The 7,960-nt window shown below is 46.5% G+C and overlaps 1 protein-coding gene across 1 annotated transcript in view; it reads left to right on the top strand.

Moving 5' to 3' along the window:
• The window catches only part of EFNA3 (ephrin A3), a 104,003-nt gene that overhangs the window by 85,583 nt on the left and 10,460 nt on the right, over positions 1-7,960 (top strand). The window lies entirely within an intron of this gene.

Below are 7,960 nucleotides of genomic sequence, written 5' to 3'. Positions count from 1 at the left end.
CTCCATAGTGCAAATCATTTATTAAAGTCTTTTCTCTGCATTAGTTTTGTCATTACGTTTTAGTCCTCCTTCCTCTGTTCCTTGGCAGCTTTCTGGCCCTGTTCTGTCATCGCCCTGCTCCCCCTTTTTATCTCTTCCATTTTTTCCCCCTGCCGTGTACAGCTGCGTGTGCCCTGCAGGCTTAAATTAGTCCCATTGAAAAGCCTGTGTATACGGGAGGAGGATGCGGAGGGTCGGACTGGGCTGGTATAAATGCAACGAGCAGCGGGTCTCCGTGGATTTGGTCTCTGGGAAGAAAGGCAGAACCTCCTAGACTCGCGTAATGGCAGATGTAGCACCAACATCCCCGTTACTTAGAGACCCTGTTGTGTCGACGGCTAGCTCCGTCCAATTCCAGTGACCTTGGGTTCGGAGTTCTTGATCGTAGTTAAAATAATTGGTTTTCATGCTGTTAATTCATTTTAACCTGTTGGTGCAATGAAGTATGTATTCATATTGAATGGCTGGACTTCCTCACCACCCACATACAAATGTTAGCCACAGTGACTCTTGCTATTGCACTTCTGATGAACTGTTCTTTTTAATCGCACATTAGATGTGTGTGTCGGCTTTTGGGGTAGTTTTAGATTTATTAATTTTTTTCACTTCGCTCTATCTCGGCAATTGAAGTGTCATCATGTCCTCCTCCCTGGGGTGATCCGTCTCGCCCTTCTTTGCATTGGAAGGTCCTCTTGCCCACCCTGGCCCTCTGTAAAGAAGGATGCTCTGGCACTCTGTCTCTCAGCCTGTCCCAGATATGTCATACCGATAGCCCAGGGCCGGCTTTCTGCGCCTTGTTATTCTCACTGTCGTCACAGTGATTGCTGTAGCCGGAGGAGAGGAGGCCTTCTGTCGTCTGCAAGGCGATGCGGGAACTGCGAGCGAGACTTTCGCTTGGCTCCTGATGTAGGACAGATGCTGAGTTTTAGGGACTGGTTGTAGCGTTTTAATTTGCGTAGAATCTGATCTGGCTGCAGATGAGAACCGAATGTCCCCCGGCGATCAGTTCTGCATGTTTCTATTCAGTGCTAATCAGAATTATCCACACCCTGCGCATGTATTACCCTACCAGCTCTACTCAGAGGACAATCCATCTACTATAACCCATCCCATTCTGTGGAAATTGCTCCAAAGGTCTTCAGTCTTCTTTAGTTGAGGTTGTAGTAAGGCTTTTTTTTTTTTCACAGAGACCTCCCACTCTTAGCTTACCCTTATTGTGCCTTCCCAACAAAGACCTCCCAGTGTCTGCTCCCATATATATTGACTCCCCAACAGAGACCTCCCATTCTTAGCTTACCCTTCTATTGTCTCCCCAACAAGACCTCCCAGTGTCTGCTCCCATATATATTGACTCCCCAACAGAGACCTCCCATTCTTAGCTTACCCTTCTATTGGCTCCCCAACACAGACCTCCCAGTATCCGCTTACCCTTATTGTGGCTCCCCAACACAGACCTCCCAGTGTCTGCTTCCTTATATATTGACTCCCCAACAGAGACCTCTCAGTATCAAGTTACCCTTCTATTGGCTCCCCAACACAGACCTCCCGGTGTCTGCTTACCCTTATTGTGGCTCCCCAACACAGACCTCCCAGTGTCTGCTTCCTCATATATTGACTCCCCAACAGAGACTTTGGAGTATCCGATTACCCTTCTATTGCCTCCCCAACACAGACCTCCCGGTGTCGGTTCACTGTTCAACAACAGAAATAGAGATAGCTTGTCCAATACTATCAAAATGGTTTGCTTGTCCTAAATGAGAGCAGGGAGCAATGGAGCTCCCTATTTCTTAAGTTTTAGATCAAAAGGGAAAGTTTGAAACCCCTGTCATGTTTTTCACTGCTATCCAGGGCTTCTTTAGGGCGATTTCCTCTTGCTTCCTATTCTGCTGACAACGGGTTCACCAGACAGGAAGTTAAGATAAATATTCAATGGCAAACACAAATAGAAAGAAATATGCATTTTATTTTAGCAGAGTACAGGAAGGCTAGAACCCCTGTGGGATTTTTGTTTGTCTGTGTTACTGTTACTGGAAAGTTCCCCTCACTTCCTGTCTGGTAAAGCTGTGGTCAGCTGAAAAGGATGTGAGAGGAGGAAATATTTTAAATGGACCCCCGGATAGTAATAAAAGTTGGCTGGACAGGTACTGTAGTCTGTAGCTGATATATGAAGGTGTAGGGGATGTAAATTACAGTTGGTGGGATGGAGTCATATAGGTTTTGGGATGTAAGAGAGAGGCGATGATGACATTGCTTTAGCGTGTAGCATGTGAGATATGAAGAGGAGTGTAGATTGGAGGACACGGTTCACAGTATCATGTGATGTATATATGATAGTTAAAGGGGGTGACCACAGGACATTGCAGGAAGAGATCATAGCTTACAGGATGATGATGTAAGATGTAGAGATTGAATAACATGAGGAATATAGATGGCCGTATCTGGCGGAGGTGTTTTGCACACAGGGCGGTCACGAACCAGACTGTTCAGATGGTAGTAGAGTATGGTGGTCTGGCAGAGGTGTTTTGCGCACAGGGCGGTCACGGAGTAGACGGTTCAGATGGTAGTACAGAGTATGGTGGTCTGGCGGAGGTGTTTCGTGCACAGGGCGGTCACGGAGCAGAGGGTTCAGATGGTAGTAGAGTATGGTGATTTGGCGGAGGTGTTTTGTGCACAGGGCGGTCACGGAGCAGAGGGTTCAGATGGTAGTACAGAGTATGGTGATTTGGCGGAGGTGTTTGTGCACAGGGCGGCCACGGAGCAGAGGGTTCAGATGGTAGTAGAGTATGGTGATTTGGCGGAGGTGTTTTGTGCACAGGGCGGTCACGGAGCAGAGGGTTCAGATGGTAGTACAGAGTATGGTGGTCTGGCGGAGGTGTTTTGCGCACAGGGCGGTCACGGAGCAGAGGGTTCAGATGGTAGTACAGAGTATGGTGATCATGTAGGGTGTATTGTACAGGGGACAATGTGGGAAGTATTTAATGCAATGTACAGGTGCTATAACCTGTCTGCATTGCTGCCGGAGCCATGGATAGTAGACTGAACTGCTGATGTAGACATGACAGCTGAGAGGAGCTGACGTGAGCATTGGATGAGGTTGACACTAAAGTGTGTCGCCAGGTCTCTCTAGTGTGTGCGGCTCGTCTGTATAAGTGGCTCTGGCAAGGTTGAAGAAGCTGTCTTGCTTGTGTGGGGTGCACAGAGCTGCCTCTTAATTAGTATAAATGGGACCCACTTGCTAAAAATACTCCTCTGGCTGGGAGCACCGCACCAGTGACAGCTGTATTTTTATAATGCCTCTTGCCTGCTAAAACGGATCCCTCCAGGCGGAAACACAACATTAATCTTGACAATCTGTACCTCTCTATTACCTGCCTCTAGTCTCTACCTGGATCACGTCAGTAGGTCATTTCTTCCGCCCCTGCAGCAGCAGGCCGGGCCGAATCTTTCCCCTCCGGGGCTGCGGCACCGTTATTAAGCTTCGCTCAGGCTCATTACGTATTCCTTTTATGAAATTCACATGGAAGGTTTGCATAATGGCACTCTTAATAGTGGACACATTTAATGCAGAATCTGGGTAATGTACGTCCATTGACTGCATATGAAAACACTTAGTGAGGTGGCAGCCGGATTTCATGTACGCAATACCACACGGTTCTTGGCGTTCCTCCGCCATTGTTTTAGTAAATCGCATTTCGTAAAGGAACCTTGTTTGGTTGGATGCCAGAGTCCAGTTTCATTGTCTTTCAATAGCCGTGCTTCCTCTGCCCTCCCTGTTCTCCGTTTGCTGGTGTCTCCTCCCAGAACATTACTCTGTTACTCCGCTATTAATCTACCTCTGTCTATAACCTATTCCACTCCATGCTTGCTGCCTCTTCCTCTTTCCACCTAGTCAGGCAGTTTTCAGTCAGCAGTTTCCTCTCCGGGTTTCATCACTCTCTCCATCTGCCATTCTATACCCTCCCCCATTCCTCTGTCTTATCTCTCCACCGTTTTATGGATTGTAGTGTACCCATTTACGTAGCTAACGTGCGCCGATGACATTTCCTATGCAAAGTATTTTTGCTTCTGCAGTTGTGAGTTGGATTCTGATTGTGGAAGTAAAGCAAAGACTGATTCACCGGGTTTGCTGACAGCAGAAGAGATCGTAAAGCCATTTTAGTTGCTGGTGGTCCTCTTCATTTGAACCCCATTCTGAATGACCTATTGCCGTCATTGGCCTCAATGGGTTTCCAAGGCAGCAGCCACAGCCATCTATCAAAGGGCAGAAGTTTTGAATGCTCCATGCCACCGACGTAGGTGCCAGTTACTTGATGGGAATGTGCCAAGGAAAACTCCTGCCATTAGGCTGTTTTCTTGTTTGAAATATAAAAAATACAAGGATACTTATTTTGGACTTAATATATTTGGATGTGAGCTGCCTTCACTAGACCTTCACCATTCCATCAACGTTCCTTCACCAGACCTTTACTGGTCTGGTGACATTCTATTACTGGTCCTTCACCGGACCTTTTACCATTCCGTTACTGGTCCTTCATCAGACCTTTTACCATTCCATCACTGCTTCTTCACCAGACCTTTTACCATTCCATCACTGCTTCTTCACCAGACCTTTACCATTCCATCACTGGTCCTTCACCAACCAGACCTTTACCATCACTGGTCCTTCACCAGACCTTTTACAATTCCATCGCTGGTCTTTCACAAGACCTTTACCATTCCATCACTGGTCTTTCACCAGACCTTTACCATTCCTTCACTGGTCTTTCACCAGACCTTTACCATTCCATCACTGGTCTTTCACCAGACCTTTACCATTCCTTCACTGGTCTTTCACCAGACCTTTACCATTCCATCACTGGTCTTTCACCAGACCTTTACCATTCCTTCACTGGTCTTTCACCAGACCTTTACCATTCCATCACTGGTCTTTCACCAGACCTTTACCATTCCATCACTGCTTCACCAAACCTTTACCATTCCATCACTGGCCCTTCACTAGTCCATGAGATCACCCATTTGCTCATGCCCAGCCTGCAGTGATCAGCAAAATACAAATATACTGCTTTAGCTGTACTGAGGGTGGAAAAATGTGCAAAACTTCCTGAGCAGAACTTGTAATATGTTGGGTTGTATGTTTCCGTTCCGAATATACAACATATTGCTCTCTGTCATCATTTTAAACTGCAGGTGTCTATAATGAAATGTCTGTTGAAATATATCTTCCCCACATTTCAATGTTTGATTGTGAGTTGACTCTGTTGGGTAACAAGACATGTTATAAATGAGTATGACACATTGCCACCGACTACCCAGATTCCCTGTGCAAGTCACAGCCAGTCTGAGCCCTGGCACAAGAGTTACCACTTTGAGTGCCAACCTGACCTCTGGCAACAGTGAGCTCTCTTCTGTGCCCATTTCTGGGTCTGAGATACTGGCCTTGTGATGGTTCTGCCTGCTGAGAAGAATTATAGCTCCAGCAGGTGAGCATAGACTTAAATGACATGTGCCTCCTGCTTCCCATATGCTATCACGTATGTTCTGTTGTCCTTCACAAGGGCAGAGCCAACACTAAATTATACTGCTGACCATTCAATGTCGTTTTACCAAATGACTGCTTTACAGCAAATGACCTGATAGAGGAGAGAGAGGACGCTGGATACGGAGCAGACATTCCTGATGAGGCTAGAACAAGCACCATAGTGAGTTCTTAATCTGTGACTGGATCTCCATATAGGAACCTGATAGGTCTTCTATTCACCTGGGTCCAGCGTTCGATATACGAACCTCACAAGTCTTCCCTTCACCTGTGTCCTCAGATCTTTATAGGGGCCTTACAGGTCTCCTAACCCTTGTCCTGAGCTCTATATAGAAACCTTATAGATCTCCCCTTCACCTGTGTCTAGAACTCTATATCGGAACCTCACAGGTCTCCTTTTCACCTCTGTCCAATGCTCTACATAAGAACCTGACCGATCTCCTCTTCACCTGTGTCGTGAGCTTTACAGTATATAAGAACCTGACCAGTCTTCTCTTCACCTGTGTCTCAGATCTATATAGGGGCCTTACAGGTCTCCTCTTAACCTTTTTGTCCTGGGATCCTATGTAAAAACCTTACAGGTCTCCCCTTCACCTGTGTCTAGCACTCCATATAAGAACTTCACAGGTTTCCTCTTCACCTGTGTCCTGAGCTCTATATAGGAACCTCACAGGTCTCCTCTTTTACTGTGTCCAGCACTCTATATAGAAACCTTACAGGTCTCCTCTTCACCTGTGTCTCAGATCTATATAGGGGCCTTACAGGTCTCCTCTTAACCTTTTTGTCCTGGGATCCTATATAAAAACCTTACAGGTCTCCCCTTCACCTGTGTCCAGCACTCTATATAGAAACCTTACAGGTCTCCTCTTCACCTGTGTCGTGAGCTCTATATAGGAACCTCACAGGTCTCCGCTCCTGTTTCCTGAGCTCTATATAGGAACCTCATAGTCTCCTCTTCACCTGTTTCCCTAGCTCTATATGGAAACTTCACAGGTCTCCCCTTCACCTGTGTGCGATGCTCTACATAAGAATCTCGTAGGTCTCTTCACCTGGGTACTGAGCTCTATAGAGGAACCTCACAGGTCTCCTCTTCACCTGTGTCCTGAGCTCTATATGGGAACTTAACAGGTCTCCCCTTCACCTGTGTCCGATGCTCTACATAAGAATCTTACAGGTCTCCTCCTCACCTGTGTCCGATGCTCTACATAAGAATCTTACAGGTCTCCTCCTCACCTGTGTCCGATGCTCTATAGAAGAACCTCCACAGGTCTCCTCCTCGCCTGTGTCGAGCTCTACATAGGTACCTCAGTTTTCCTTTTCACCTGTGCCTGACCCTCTACATAAGAACCTAACTGGTCTCATCTTTAACTGTGTCCGGAGCTTTGTATAGGAACCTCAAAGGTCTTTCTTTTCCTCTTTAGTTTAATTGACATTGATATCTTTGATGACTGTTTCATCCCCTCGATGTCCTGGCTTAGTACGGGGGTGAGTTACACAGGGAAGCATGAACAGTACTAAGTGCTTTTGGCCAGCTCGATATTTCCTAATTAATTCTCAGCCTCAAGAGCAGAGATTAGAGGGGGAAAAAAGCAAATTATAGTTCAGCCGTGCGTGCAGTGTATTGACTGACACGTGTCTAAGCGTAGCCAATCATTCGCGTTTTCATTTTCCAGGCTCCGAGCGAGATGGCTGAGTTGGTGTTACTCGTAAAATACATTTTCCAACTCGTATTGTATTGGTAATATTGGAAGCGGAGATTACAGGGGCTTCTGAATCTTGTCACGGGATTGTGTATCCAAGAGACATCTGTACATTCAGTGTGGTGTAACGGCAGTGATCACATGGGGTGACCCAAGATGTTGCTCAGTATTGTAATTTTCCTTTGCTTAGCTCAAGCTTGTGTTCTTCCTTATCACTCTTTCACAGCATCATCTATACTCCTTACTCCTCACTCCTTCCCTCTGTGCCATGACCTTCCTTTGTATTCCGCTAATGTACTTTCTGCTCGTAGTCTACCTCTGTCCACCTTTGTTCCCCTTTCAGTCTTCTCCCCTTAATCTCTGCTCTGGTGTATTTAGATGCTTCATGTTCAGGTCGTACCCTTATGCACTCGAACCTCAACTACTCCAAAAACCCGTCCTCTTCAATGTGTTCCCTTGAGTGTGTTTCTCTTCTCTCTTATACCACCTCATCATCTCTCTTTTCTTCCATCTCATTTGGCCTTTATCTCCACCTCTTCAGTGGGTACTCCTCTTGTCCTGGGCTAATTTAGGAGTTGGCAGGTACATTCAACAATCTGGGGAACCTGAGCTTTTTTGACACCCATGAACAAAGTCAAATACAAATAGGAAAATGGTGGGGGGGGGGGGGAGTGGTGCGCGGCAC

The sequence above is a fragment of the Nanorana parkeri genome, unplaced genomic scaffold (assembly GCF_000935625.1).
Source record: "Nanorana parkeri isolate BGI_ZX_2015 unplaced genomic scaffold, ASM93562v1 scaffold897, whole genome shotgun sequence".
NCBI classification, from domain to species: domain Eukaryota; kingdom Metazoa; phylum Chordata; class Amphibia; order Anura; family Dicroglossidae; genus Nanorana; species Nanorana parkeri.
Note: the sequence above shows the minus strand (reverse complement) of the source record. Positions and strands in the feature narration are given on the sequence as shown.